General features: G+C 40.8%; 1 protein-coding gene across 2 annotated transcripts in view; it reads left to right on the top strand.

Moving 5' to 3' along the window:
* CADM2 (cell adhesion molecule 2) overlaps positions 1-16,158 on the top strand; it is a gene marked incomplete at its 5' end in the record, with an annotated part of 586,202 nt that overhangs the window by 228,024 nt on the left and 342,020 nt on the right. The window lies entirely within an intron of this gene.

The following is a 16,158-nucleotide window of genomic DNA, read 5'->3' as shown; positions in this document are numbered from 1 at the left end:
GAAGTGCTACTTCCCCACAACCGACTGGGGGACTTGAGATACGGGGGGGCTTATCAGAATCTGAAAGCCCCCCTTTAACAACAAGGAGTCTCCAGATACCACCCCCACCCATTTGAATGAGTAAGGGGTACAAGCAATGTAAAGAGTAAAATAAGACGCTTAGGGCTCTTTCACACGGGCGTTCCTTATGTCCGTATATCGCCCCATCCATTTTCGGGTGATATACGGACATAATGCTTGTCAATGGGATTGCGGATGTCAGCGGATGACCATCTGCTGACATCCGATTTGTGTCCTTTCAGTTCTGTTCCGTTTTTTGGAACGGAACAGAACCCTATTTTTCCTCCATTAAAAAAACGGAACTGATGTCATCCGCTGACATCCGCAATCCCCATAGACTAACATTATGTCCGTATATCATCCGCAAATTGATGGGATGATATGCGGACATATGGACTGGATGACACAAGTGTCATCCGTGTCCGTGAAAAAAAAAAAAAAAGTGCCGCAGCGGAGATAAAAAACTGAGCGGCCGTGTGAAAGAGCCCTTACCCAGTTTTTGACAAGTCCTTTATTACAAAAAGTCCCATGTGATTAATTTGATCAGTGATATCATGTTATCCCTACTGTTTTTTTTACATGGCCTGGGATTCCCAGCATGTAAATGAATGAGGCTGGGCAGAGTCACTGGTTGCTAATGACCTGGTGGTTGCCTGCACCTGCCACATCCTTAACAACCATTGACAGGAAAATAGCTGTCATACTGTACATCATAGCAGTAGAACTAATGCTACTATATATGGCATTTGGCTCCTGCTGAATGAGCAAAAATCCAGTGTTTAGACAAACACTCAAACAGTCAAAGTTTGCCCCAAATGCCTGTTTGGACGAAACCTTAAGTTCCCTCATAGTCAACATGGTTATCATTTCAGAGGTAGGAGGATGATGAGCATGCAAATATAGGATTACATTTGGATATATTTAGGATGCACATAATTGAGATCCTAAGATGCAGCCTGCTTTCCACATTTTAGCAAATCAGTTATTTTCTCTGTCCTGCTGTAATTCATCTGAAATCCCATTTTCTCCACTATAAGGAAACATTATTCTTCATAATAAGTTCATGTTGCCTGAAAATATATGGTTTTGAATTTATACTCATGCTGCAAGCAAGGCAAGTCATACAAAGCTTTCATCACATTAGACTCTTTATTGCATCCTTTTTTGTATATTCACTTCAAGTAATTTTGCCTTAAATTCCATCATTGCTAAATATTTCAAATTATTTCTGCTATAGCTCGATATATGCACTCAGCAAATACATCCCATTGATATCATTACCATTCTGTAAATTTTGTCAGTGCATTACCTAATATGAGGTGCATTTATTAACAGACGCAGTGCAATTTTCTTTAATTCAAAAGATTTTGAATGATGGGAACAGAACTGGCTGTTCAACCAACAGAGTTTAAATTCCCCCAAATTTTATTTTATTTTTTTCCATTTATTTAATTTTGGATTGCACTATCACAGAGAAATGGATTTAAACAAAAACTATAGACAATATTAAAATAAATAGGTTATGCTATTTATCTCTGCCTACTCTAAAGCAAAAAACGAATTGTTCTTTTTTTTTGGTTTCGCCCTATACATTAGAGGTTGCCAACTTTTATGATATTAGGGAACTCCAGTGTTGCTCTTGACATCACCAAAGGGTCACCCATAATGTTTGATACATGTATTTCTTGAGAGGACTGTCAAAGCCTGCAGGCGTAGTAGAGGAAGTGATGGTCAGAGACAATGGACATTCTTTAAGTGTGGTTACAAGCTGAAGACATACTTTAGAGCCTCAGTGAGAGATTGGAGACCAATTACATAAGGCTAACAAATATCACTGCTATTTTTACCTCTTTATAAAGCAATGCTCCAAATCCCATTATATACTGCTGGGGTCCATGGCTTGACAACAAATACCAAAGGGCCCCATGTAGCTCTTGGGCCACAGGTTAAGCATCAGGAATATCCATCAATCTTTTGTCAGTGACACAATCATGACATTATTTCATATTCAACACAGGTTTCCCATATCTGCATGTTGTTCCCTGTTGTTTTTCTGATTCTATTTCAAAGATTTTATTCAGAGTTTTTCAAATAAAGAATATACAAATAATGAATTTCATTAAATAGCACAGCAAGGGTACATTATCCAATAGTCTATACAAATATATTTTATTACAGAAGAGAAAAAAAAAATTAGCATCACACCTATAAAAAATGTTCAATAATTGCAAGTATAATAATAAACAATACAATTGAAATATATTTTCATTACGTAATTATTCATTTATATTGAGGCTGGGTTCACACTGCCGCACGGAGCGGCTCACAACAGGGGTCTGGTGCGTCCCTGTTCACTGTTTTAGGTCCGATTTCAGTATGAGTTTTTGGCTGAATTTGGACCTGAAACGGACCAGAAGACGCAGAGGACTCCTGTGCAATTCGTTCCGGAGATAATGGAACCGGCTCCATAGAGAGCCAGTCACAATTTCCTGACATGTGAATTGGATGCAGGGAAACCCGCATCCAATTCGCAATAGTGTGAACCCAGCCTAAGTTTTCAAACTCTACTAAAGAAAAGTACCCTTAAATGTACATGAAGTTTATTAAGCTTTTGTAAACTAAGATTGTAGGCGAATACTACAATGGGTCCAACAGAGACCTTACGTAGCCAAAAATAAAAAAAGAAAAAAAGAAAGGAAAGAGAGAAAAGGGATCAGAAAGGAAAAAGGCTCAAAGATATTTTTCTGATGCTCATGATTCTGCCAATAGTACACACTTCCTGTAGAAGGCTGATAATACTGACAATGCTGCACTGAAATGCCAAGCAGAGTTGTCACACTTAATACAGAATATGTCTGCAGCTTGAATATATATATATATATATATATATATATATATATATATATATATATATATATATATATATATATATATATATATGTGCTTATGTTACATATGCCCAAACATTGCCCTCTGCCTATCTCTTGTCTTTTGCCTATCTGCCAATTAACTCCTGTAAAGTGACAGTGAGTGTCAAGCCCTGTCAATCCCCCCCCCCCTTCTTTACATGCTTCAGCTGCCTACGCTTACCGACCATGGACATACTTACTGCCCTTACTGGACATCTTTACCCAGGATTCAGAAAGTATTCTGAATCAGTGAGTGTTCTGATGGTTGGTACAATGGTTAAAAGTCAATTTTACCACAAATAATGAATGTTGGAACCAAACAGGCATCATATTTGTACTTCTCCCTAGGGTAACAAGCTAACAATGAAATTTAAAAAAAACAATTTAAATGGACTTGAATCACTATTAAAGAAGAACTATTTTTTTTAACCACTTCTGGACCAAAAGGTTTTACCCCCTAATGATCAGGCAATTTTTGCAATTTGGAACTGCGTGAATTTAACTGGTAATTTCCCACTCATGCAATACTGTACCCAATCAAATTTTATGTTGTTTTTTTTTCTCACAAATATAGCTTTGTTTTGGTGGTATTTGATCACCTCTGCGGTTTTTATTTTTTGCGATATAAATGAAAAAAGACCGAAAATTTTAAGAAAAAATCACATTTTCTACTTTTCTTATAAAACATATCCAATAAACTCAATGTTTGTCATATATTTAGGCCAACATGTGTTTAACAGCATGTCTTTGATTCCTATTCAAAATATCTGTCTATTGAATTCTCAATTAGTGCATATTTAGTGGTTTGCGCAAAAGTTATAGCGTCTACAAACTATGGTGTATATACTGAAATTTACGCAGCTTTTACTTTCTGACTACCTATCTCATTTCTTGAAATGCTGAAACTGCAGGGCAGTACAACCCCCCCCCCCCCAAATGACACCCCAAGGAGATTCATGAGAGGCATGTTGAGCCCATTGAATATTCAATTTATTTGTCACAGGTATTTGAAAAATGACAAAGAAAAACACAATTTTTTTTTTTTTTTACACAAAGTTGTATATATATATATTGCTCACCCATGCTATGGGTATATGTGGATTTACAACCCAAAATACATTCATTCTGCTGCTTCTTATAAGTGTGGGGATACCCCATGTGTGAGTCTTTTTGCCTCCTTTTACCGCGTACAGGACCCCGAAAACCAATCACTGCCTTCAGGCTTTCTAAGAGTGTAAATTGTTGATTTCACACCTCACTACCTTTCACAGTCTCAGAGACCATGAAATGCCAAGATAGCACAACCCCCCCAAATTACCCCTTTTCGGAAAATAGACACCCTAAGCTATTTGCTGAGAAACATGTTGAGTCCTTGTAATATTTTCTATTTTGCCACAAGTTTTGGGAAAAATTGCAATTTTTTTTACACATAGTTGTCACCTAAATGATATATTGCTCACACATGACATGGTTATATGTAAAATGGCACCCCAAAATACATTCTGCTGCTTTTCTGAATATGGGGATACCCCAGAATGCTGCGGCGGGACTGATAAGTCCACTTTAAAAATATTTGTAAAAGATTTTTATGCATTGTTCCCTTTAAAGATAACATTTACCGTGTGCCATGTTGGTCTCTATAAAGAGACAATAGGTGTACCAGCTGTGTCAAAGCACACCTTGTTTGTTTAAACATTTTTTGCTCTACCTGTGCAAAACAGTAGGTGAATCAGTAATGTTAAAGCACACCTTGTTTGTTTAACCACTTGCTGACCAGCCACAGTACATATACGGCGGTAGGTCGGCAGGTTCCCGCGAAACAACATACCCACCCATTCGCCAGAGGGGAAGCTGATCTGTTTGAACTGCGGCCGCTATTGCCGCTGGGCACCAGCGATCACTCCCCTTCGAGACAGAACGGCGGTCTGCTGTTGTAAACACAGAAGACCGCTGTTCTGTCAGAAATGAACACAGGGCTTCTGTGTTCCTCCTATTTAGGAACACAGGTCTCGGTGCTAATTCCATAAGTCCATCCCCCACACAGTTAGAAAGCACCCCCCTAGGGACACATTTAACCCTTTGATCGCCCCTGGTGTTAACCTCTTCTCTTCCAGTGTCATTAGTACAGTAACATATTTTTAGCACTGATTACTGTAGTAATGTCACTGGTTCCCCCAAAAGTGTCCAAACTGTCAGTTAGGTGTCTGATCTGTCTGCCGCAATGTCGCAATCCTGCTAAAAATCGCTGATCGTCGCCAATACAAGTAAAACAATTAAAATAAGTAAAAATGAAATAAATCTTTCCCCTAGTTTGTAGATGCAATAACTTTTTTGCAAACCATTAATGGGGAAAATCTTCCGGTCCAGAAGTGGTTAATCATGAAAGTACATTTCTGCCCAAAAAAATTTCATTTTAAAGACCGCTGCACAAATACCATGTGAGACAAAATATTGCAACGATCGCTGTTTTATTCTCTAGGGTCTCCGCTAAAAAAGAAAAAAAAGTATATATATATATATATATATATATATATATATATTTAATGTTTGTGGGTTCTAAATAATTTTCTAGCAAAAAATACTGATTGTAGCATGTAAGCAACATATGTCAGAAAAAGGCTTAGGCTCCAAGGGGTTAAGTAATCAGTTGAACACTTTTTATTCAGTCTTATATGGGGTACATCTTAAAAACTTTGTACATTGTAATTTAGCTTAATGTTTTCTGAATGATGAAAAATAACTGTTTCACAAATGTGGTTGAAATATCACACAGTGATTTAAATGAGAATATTCTGAAATATAGTTTGAATGTTGGAACAGCATGTACAGTTTTTGATAGAATCATCCAGGAGGTCCACAATTTGAAACATCTCAGAGTACTGGAGCAAAATTGTTTAACCAACTGAATCATCTCAATTCATTTATGCCATCGCCTGCCTTCAACTTTTCCTCATGTACAAATAGTAAATTGTATGTTTTCTGAACTTCCTACAATGCTTCTGTGACAACTGCTGGAAAATATTTATTAAGTTTTGTCAGTTCTTGAAAATATTTTTTTCAATTTTGACACTTCCTAAAAATTATTTTTTTTTTTCCTTTGAAAGTTGTCTTATTATGTGTTATATAATATCAAGGGATTAACTGCTTAAAGTGGTTTAAAGTGTAAAGCTACTTGTTTGTGAACATACAATCCCCTGTGTTTAATAATGATATGTGCCCCAGTGTATGTGTTTTATAAAAAATATGATGATTTCTACCTTATTTCAAAGTGCCTCCCGGTGCTCATGTAACTGCTCGGCTCTCTCCTCTCCCAGGCTGACAACTACAGTAAGAGGGGCCGAGAACTCCTGCTGACGTCAGCCAGGGAGGAGGAGAAGAGAAGAGGAGAGAGCTGAGCAGTCACATGAGCCCCGGGGGGAGTTGTAAAATAAGTTAGAAATTGTCATTTTTTTTAATAAAACACATACACTAGGGCACATATTGTTAAAAAACACAGGGGATTGTATGAAAATGTTACAATTATGATAGCAGGAGGAGGGGAAGGGGCGGGGAGCATATTGGCACTGTCGCAAGCTGACAGGCATGGAGGGGAGGGGGGAGAAGACAGAGAAGGACAGAGCAGGGCTGCAGATGACAAGGGCACGTAAACTGACCACGGTGTCAGGGCTGAGCCATGATAAACTATGCAATATATTAAGTCGCGCTAAATGAAAGGAAACAAATAAATGTCCAACTATTAAATGTCCCAAATTGAACGTAGATAGTGACTAGTAGTGTTTTGAGAATCCTGAACAGCCTCCAAAGATCCCATAGGAATTGTGCTTACCGGAACGGCAATTTTAAATTGCAAGATTCATATAAAGAGGTAAGTTCACATGCCAAGGTGATCCAATGGAATTCTTGCGCCAGACTCTCAATGTAGATGATCATATATCACATAGGGGAGAAAAAACATTCCATAGCGTGATACCGTACAAAAAATTGTCAATTAATCAAAGTGTGTTCGACCACAAATATTATGAGTATCCTTCACCAATTGTGCAGCCGCTTACCAAAGAAAAGTAAATATGTGTATTGATCCCAGTGACAAAGGAAGAAAAAGACCGCCACCAAACGTAGAGCCTCTTACCAGATTGAAATGGAAAGTCAGCAGAACATTATGTCCACATGCACCAAATATCAGCAAGCCACCCAAGGATGTTAAAGCCTCTTACCAGACCATAAAGAAAAATGCTCAATATAGACACTTGATGTAATCCCCCAGCATATGGACAGGTGTTCTCAGGGACCCAATGGCATCAAAGCAAGTCACAGATAGGTTGCGCGATGTAAACACTTGATGTGCACAGGTGGCCTCTAGGACCCCCTAATGCCGCAGGCTGAGCCGCTGTTGTTCTCAGGATAAATCGCCAGACCAGCCCAATAAGGAGAGAAAGGCGCCAATAGTGTAAAAACTTCCAACAGATTTATTAATAAAAGGTAGTGTACTTACAAACAAAGATTGTTAAGTAGCGAAGGATGTGAAGCCGCCGGCCGGAAGGCAAGGCGCATCCGCTCCCTCGATAAGCTTCCGGAGATGACGTCAGCACGCCGTGACCTAACGGCATTTCGTCCGAGGAGACGTTATCAAAGGTGCGGACAGCGTGCTGACGCCATCTCTTATAGTCTGATCAACCGGATATCCGGATAGAGGTAAATAACTCCGCCATTAAGTCGGAGACCAAAAGACCGGATGTCCGGGAGAAGTTAGGAATACTCTACATATTCCCTGAAGGCATAACCTTAAAAACAAAATACACTTATGCTACACTCTATGCGCCAATCAGTCTCAACTGTGTCGCCGCACAAAATGGGCAAGTGCATCTTTCCCAAAATTATAAAGATTTATATTTCAGCGAATTCAGCCTGTCCGGTCCCAGCGCCACCTAGTGTCCCAATAGGGGAAACACATCAGATCGAGCCGCCATAGGAATCCTCTGGGAACCTGAAAGGCCTATTCACCTCCATTACATGTGGTATTATTTTACACAATACACTTCATGAACATATTAAAATCACATCAAGGGAACGATAGAGTACTCAGTACACACTTGTTCCATTAAACAAAATAATATAGGTGAGTGTAAACTCCCATCAGGAACTGACCCTCTACTTTGCATACTGAATACATTGAAGTAGAGGGTTTGGATTGGTTCCTGATGGGAGTTTATATGAAATATGTTTTTAGGGTGAGCTATTGCTATCACTTTCAGAAAGAACACACAACTTAAACAGATATCTTAAAAAAGCAATATGACAAATGAATATGACGTCTTTAATAATGAATACATATAAGAGCATAATGCCATTTTTATTCAATTGAGTCTCAAACATCCACATTTTTGTTTTAAACTTAAAACCCCTAACAAAAAGCTTGTAATATCTGTATAACAGTTTTCTTGTTGCCTTTCACCGGGCGAATTTAACATTACCTAACGTTCAGATCAAATTGGAAAATAGCTATGAGAACATATGATCATGAGAGTTTATATTCATCAACAGAGAAAATAGCCTAATACTAATGTCTAAGAACATTTGACCAGCAAAGGGAAATAATAAGAGGGAGACTTCTGCACTGTGAACAGTCTATGGAGGATCTTGTTTAAACGGACAAACAAACCTCCAGCTGTAGTGTGAAGCAAAGTGTAGTGTGAAGGGGTATTATTTTCACTGCTAAATGTCACAGCTTCTCCCTGGTTGTTAGGGAGCCATCACCCACTGCTGTCCTAACAACCAGTGACACGTTCCCTCCCTTTGAGTCTGGTATATATTTCAGTGACATCATTTGCCAGATATGGTCATGTCCATATATGGGTAATGACATCACCTGGAGAAATGGCCCCTTGCTTATATTGTGACAGCGGGGACTGGGAGATACTCATCGGGGGTCAAGCGACAGGTTCAGATGTGCTAGGCATGTTGTTTTTCTTTTTCATTTGGCAGGTTGGTGGGAGTTAGGCATGATGATTGACATGGATCTGCATCACTGGATAATGTGATTGACAGTGGATTTACACAATGGGATTTTTTTTTCATATAACTTGTCAAAAAGTGTGTTTTTGTGTTTATTTTGTTGATTTTTTTTTTGGGGGGGAGTAGAGATACTATGTACCCCTTACTCATTCACATGGGAAGAGGCAGTATCTGGGCCCCCCTTATTTCTATGGGAGCTTCAAGTTTCTGATAAGCCCCCAACCCACAGACCCCCCACAACCACTGGGCCAGGGTTGTGGGAAAGAGGCCTTTGTGCTCATTAACATGAAAACAAGGTGCTTTGCCAGGGGTTCCTCCGGAAAGGTACCCCTCTATGTTTCTGTACCTCTTTTCAAGCCTATATACTGAAACCAGAGAAATTATTGGCTATATAGCAGATACGTTTAGCAGCAATATAAAAGAGCAATATAAAGGAGAAGTGAAATATACACAAAAACTAATTTAAATTGATTACTATAAATGATAGTAAGTGAAAATAAATGAAAGCAAAATGTTGTGGCTTCCGGCCCACAATCAATACCAGACCCTTATCTAAGCATGCAGCCTGAGGGGGGAGAGCGTTCAGTGTCCCCTTTCTGAATCTTACCCGAACAGAATTTTTTTAAAGGTAGACCCCTGTGTTTATTTACAATACATAGTAAAGCCTGCGTTTGAGGCTGCACTCCTCACAGTACTTGTCCTATACTCTTTGTAATTGGTCAGTGTTCATAATGATTGCAGTAGGTGGTGCTTTACCAAAACCCATACAAGGAGATAGGAAGTCACCAGCATTCCAATCAATTTTTTTTTTACATATTTTATTGTGAAGACAGAATCAAGCATCAATATTGTACAGTCTTTACAATACAATATGTAAAACCAATTTGATTGGAGAGTGCTGGTAAAATTCCTATGTCTATATTCATAATACAGACATTTTAGTTTCTTTTGCCTGACTTTCTATTGCTACAACTCTTGCCAATGTCAACATTTTTTTTTCAAACCAGTGTTGCATTTGCCATTGTTATTTTTTTAACTTACAAATAAAATTATTTTTTAAAAAAAAAGTAAATTTCCTCATATGTTTTCATGTCAAGGTCCATTTTTTGTTGTCTGCATGGATGATATCAAGAGCTTAAAGTGGAGTTCCACCCTAAATTTACACTTACCTCCATCTTCTCGCTCCGGGTCACCTGAAAAACAAATGGATAATCGCAATTTTTTTTTTTTTTACTTACCTTGTAGAGAAAATATACTTACCTTACTTCCTTCTTCCTCCCCTCGGCAGCCACGGTGATTCGTCACTTCCTGGCTTTTGCAATAATTCCTGGGAGCTGAACGTCATCGCTCCCAGGAATCAATGCGCCTGCACCGGCCCCGACGTCAGTTCCGGCACGCGCGCTTCATTCCCTTCTAAACAGCTTCTGGGCATGCCCAGAAGCTGTGGAGGGATGACGCATGCGCACCGGAAGTGACGGCGGGGCTGGTGCAGTGCATCGTGGGACCAAAGAAGAAGGAAGAGGATGCCGAAGAGGATCGCGCTGGCTTCAAGCTGCCCACACCTGAGATGGCAGCGCTGGAGAATACTTTTTCAAGGTAAGTATTTCTCCTAAAAGGTAAGTGCAACCCGGGACAGATCAGAGGCTAGCCATTGTGGAATGTACTAGCCCTGACTGTCCCGGGGGTATTTTTATTAAAAATAGTCTCCCCTGGGTGGAACTCTGCTTTAAATATGCTTTATAGCTAGACTTTTGTTTACACTTTAGGAACCTTTGGAAATGCCATTGTGTTTATAAATTAACATATGCATTTAAGTATGTCAGAACTGTAGGCAGATAAAATATCCCATGTAATCCAGTATTGTATTCATTAAAAAAAAAAAAAAATACAGGCTTGAAATTATTTTTTTACCTTCCCTCAACAACCCTCTGTACAGTACTCATAGGAGCAAATAGAATAAAGTGGTTATGTCATTAGCAGCCTATGGCATCTTATAAAGTCAATCTGGGGACACACTCTTAAAAAAGGTGTACTGCAGTGGAAAACAGTGAGGGCAGGTACCAGAGTTAAAAAAATGATTTATTGTTAAAAACTTTATGGAAGAAGAGATGACCACAGTAGCATAATGAAACTCTACTCCTACTCCTCTTTATCTAAAGTGGAAGTGATGATATGTAAATACCTTTACTACTCTTAACTTAAGTTGAACTTCAGGCAACACAAAATGCCTCCAAATTCTAGCTATAGCCACTTACCTGTGTCTATATCTGTCTATCGTTTAGCAGAAAATTGCAATATACTGTACATCAGACTTTGCTTCTATAAGTGAAAAAGCTGCTTGTTACATGATAAATTTTGATAATATTTAGGATTTGTCTATCAGTTGTTTGGGTCTTTAGCTTGCACAGTGATTCTTTACACTCTGTGATCAGAGGCAAAGAAAGCAAACCCAAATTCAATACTGGAACTTGGTATAGCAGCTGGGGAATAGAAAAGGGAACCCTGAAACTTGAATTTAAAACAAATGTGTAGACTAACATAACTATATCTATATAGAATTATAGAATATAATTATAGACTATATAGAAGTTTACTTCTGTTTTTGCTATGACTATGGTAGTATTTATAGTATATACACATTTTGAGTGATTATTATAACACATGCCTTAAAGTATTTTACATGTTTTCCACAATTAATTTGCATGCTTTTCCATATTTCAAAATGTTGACATTTATAAATAGATTTATAAATTCTTTCTGAAATGCTCATCTATCTTTTAAAGTATGTGATTAGCACCATAGGAAAAGACCTAGTCTTATAATGAGTGTATAATATTCAGACGGAGCAGCTATGACCCATATATATATATATATATATATATATATATATTTTTTTTTTTTTTTTTACATTAAATTTTGCACATGTTAAGAAACTGTGATCATACTTTTTATCTCTCTCTATTCCCATTTAACCCCCTTCCGTTGTTAGTTGTCAATTTTCTGCATCTTGGCTTTTCTGATCATAGAGCTATTGAAAGAGCATTTCAACTCTTTGTACTTACAGACTGTTAAAATCCTGTGTGGATTCTTATAATTCTTACAGTCTGTGTTGGCCGCACCATCATGGGCTTTAAAAAAAACTGTGTATAATGCTTAAGGCATTTATTTTAACACAGGCCTGTTTTCCCAATGGGAAATTTCCCCCTCCAAGGCCCCCTGTTTATCCTATGTGCATTCAATGCTAGCGTTTTAGTGCACCTGGGAGGCACATCCATTTTCTGAAGCCTATCAAAGTCTATGGCAGGCTGAAATAACCTGTGGCTTAACAAAGCTGAACACTATTCTGAGATATACTTATGTTTAGGGCCCGATGCATTCAGAGGTGTATGCACAAAAATGCAGAATACCTGTATTCCAGGTTTCATCCCTAAAAGCATAGGGCCGTAAGCTCCAGTACCACTTGACACTGTGTTCAGCCCCATCCAGCCACAGTATATTTTAGCCTGCTATATATTTTGACTGATTTCGGGCAATGAGACTTGAATGCACATGGGCTGAAAGCCTAGCATGCAAGGGGCCCAACCTGCTTTTTCAGCAACTCTAAAATTTTAGATTTCTCTTCATTTTCTAACCCATGGCAACATTTACCAGAGCAGGAAATGAGGGTTGAATCTTCCTTAGGTAGCTTACTTACCACCAGCCTGTCTGCTGCACATCCTCCTGCTGATTGCTGCCACATGGATTATTGGACTGATTGCAGGCAATCCTACGTCTCCGTACTCTTGTGGCTGCTGTCTCCATATCAGTAATCGCCGAGCCTGTGCTGTACGAGAGGCTCTACTCTACAAGTCAGGCTCACTGACCAGGTACTTGACAGTACCAAACAGCTATGTCAGAGCCTGCAAGAGTACCCTCTCCATTGGATGGAATCTGACAGCACCTCACTTCTCTTACACAAGCAGTCAAATCTTTGCAAGAGGTTTACTTTTATCTAGAAGAATGTGTCCAGTCCCTGGCCACACCAGCACCTACTTATGTTTCTACTTCTGCTGCACCTGCTAATTCAACAGAGACCCATGCAAATTCTACAGCAATGATGCTACCCCCCGAACCTCGAGTACCAGCTCCTGAGAGGTTTTCTGGCAATCAAAATAAGTTTGGAGCATTCTGCCACGCTTGTTAACTGTACTTTGCCTTTCAGCCACAAAACTTTTCCCTGGAAGCTACCAAAGTGGGGTATACCATTTCCCTACTTCAAGGGGAGCCACAGACCTGGGCTCATCGATTGTTGGAGGAGAATAATGCACAACTAAACACCATGCAGTTGTTTTTCAATGCCATGTCCCAGCTACTGTATATGATGACTCACAATGAACCACCATGGCCGAAGCAGCTCTACATGCACTCCAGGAAGGCCGCAAAGCAGTCAAAGATTATTGTCACTGACTTCAGACACTGGAGCGCAGATACTGACTGGAACGATTCAGCCCTGTGTCATCAGTTCGGTTTGGGTCTCTCGGAAAGCATTAAAGATAAACTTGTTCAGGTTGGCATGCCAAGCTCTTTGGAGGCATTGATCACTCTTTCTATCCAAATTGATCACCGCTTCTGTGATTAAAGATCTGCGCAACGGTTCTGCCTGACATGGATGTTTCCCAAGATTCCTGCTATTCCTAACCTGGTATTTGTTAATACCGCTTCATCTGTCCCAGATGCACCTGAACCCATGCACTTAGGCCTGATCCGCCCTTCCTTGACCCCAGAGGAACGCTAACATCGATGTCTTAACAATCTCTGTCTATACTGCGAATAGGCTGGTCACTACGTACACACCAGCATATGCCATTCATATTTGAGCCTTTGAGCTATACTATGTGTTTTTGAGCATATACATTGCCATGTTTGTTTATAATGTAATAAAATGTTATGATTTTTATTCATATATTGTGCATGTTATTACTTTCAGCCACTGAGCACGCACCTCATACAAAGTCCCACGGGCCAAATTTCCTTGTTTTGATACATATTTCTGGATGGAGGAGTGCTCTGGCAGAAACCAGACCATTACCCCTTTTTTTGCTACTCCTAACCTGGTATTTGTTAATACCGCTTCATCTGTCCCAGATGCACCTGAACCCATGCACTTAGGCCTGATCCGCCCTTCCTTGACCCCAGAGGAACGCTAACATCGATGTCTTAACAATCTCTGTCTATACTGCGAATAGGCTGGTCACTACGTACGCACCAGCTCTGCTAAACTGCCAAGTGTCTTTTACTTTCCTACTTTACTAATCCTCTTCTCTTGGTTCCTGAACATTTTCAGAGACTCAAGCAGTGGCGGCCGGCTGATAGGGGGCGCAGGGGCACCACCCCCCCCCCCCAAAAAAAGAAGAAAAAAAAAAGATTATAAAAAAACTGTCCAAATTCTGCCCACTAGGGGCGCCGGACCTAGTGGTGGGTATGGGGGGTGGGGTTTTTGACCCCACCTGTGGCGGGCAGAGGCACCGATTGGCGGCCTTCTGGGGGTCATCGGGGCACAGAGCAATGCGCCCGACACCCCCCACTTTGCTGATGTACGGGCTGTGATTGGTCCAGACTCCAGCCTGGACCGATCACAGGAGGACATGGACCTGATAACGTGACGCGTGGGGGCGGTGCACCGCCCCGGCGTCACGATCACCTTTCATTCCCACCCGCCGGCGCAGAGAGGAGAGGAGAGCGAGAGCCGCTCAGCCGCGTGACTCGTGAGGACTGACTGAGGCGGAGTCGGAAGGAAGTTCGTTCCCGGCCGTTCGCAGAGAGTACTCTGCAGCACTCAGCAGCAGCCGGTAACGGTAAGTGATGCCTCAGGGGGGCCCTCGGGGGGGGGGGGCCCGCACTGCACCGCATCGCACTGCACACTGTCCTGTCAGCTCAGTTCAGGTGCTATGAAGGGGGCACGCGCGCACGCTGGTCTCTCTCTGCAATACATGCTGGTCACTGTGCATTGATGGCCTGATGGGGGACATGCTGGTCAGTGGTCACTGTGCATTGATGGAGGACATGCTGGTCATGGTCACTGTGCATTAATGGGGGACATGCTGGGCTCTGTGCATTGATGGGGGACATGCTGGTCACTGTGCATTGATGGGGGACATGCTGGTCACTGTGCATTGATGGGGGACATGCTGGTCACTGTGCATTGATGGGGGACATGCTGGTCACTGTGCATTGATGGGGGACATGCTGGACACTGTGCATTGATGGGGGACATGCTGGTCACTGTGCATTGATGGGGGACATGCTGGACACTGTGAATTGAATGGGGACATGCTGGACACCGTGCATTGATGGGGGACATGCTGGTCACTGTGCATTGAATGGGGACACGCTGGTCTTGAACCAACCTAATGATTGTTTGTTAAGTCACGCAATTTTTTACAGCGTTTTTTGCCGCAAAGCAATGCCTATTACATTTTTCTGTTTGCGCCCCCCCAAACATTTTCAGCCGACACTGTACTCAAGTCTGTGATTATCTTTACAAAACTTGACTTAAGAGGGGCCTATAATTTGGTCCATATCCGGAAGGGCGATGAATGGAAGACTGCGTTCCGTACTCAATTTGGTCGCTACGAGTACTATGCAACCAGCCACCTTCCAGCACTTCATCAATGATATTTTCAGAGATTTCCCGGATATCTTTGTCATCTATCTGGACGATATTCTGAAATTCTCTGTATCACTAGAGGTGCACCGAGGACATGTTAAAAGTGTTCTTGGCCGGCTCCGCCAGCATGGACTTTATGCCAAAGCCAAAAAATGTGACTTTGAGCAACAAGGCATCCAGAATTTAGGCTGGATTATTTGCACTGATGGAATCAAGATGGACCGCAGAAGGTCTCAGCAATCATAGACTGGCCAGCTCCTACAGACAAGAAGGGAATCCAGCAATTTGTGGGCTTTGCCAACTTTTATCACAAGTTCATCAATAACTTTTCAGCCATCATCATCGCCATCACACAACTCACCAATCAAGGCATTCATTTCTGTTGGTCTACTGAGGCACAGGCCGCTTTTAAAACATTGAAGAGACTTTATCCTATATCTTGGAAGTGGATGCATCAGAGAGAGCAGTTGGAGCTGTCCTGTCAAAACATCAAGGTGATGGTCTCAGAGACGTGGTCCATTTAGTCGCATT

The sequence above is a fragment of the Pelophylax lessonae genome (genome assembly GCF_965119305.1).
Source record: "Pelophylax lessonae genome assembly, chromosome: 2".
In the NCBI taxonomy this organism is placed as follows: Eukaryota; Metazoa; Chordata; class Amphibia; order Anura; family Ranidae; genus Pelophylax; species Pelophylax lessonae.
This window is presented reverse-complemented; position numbering and strand designations above follow the sequence as displayed.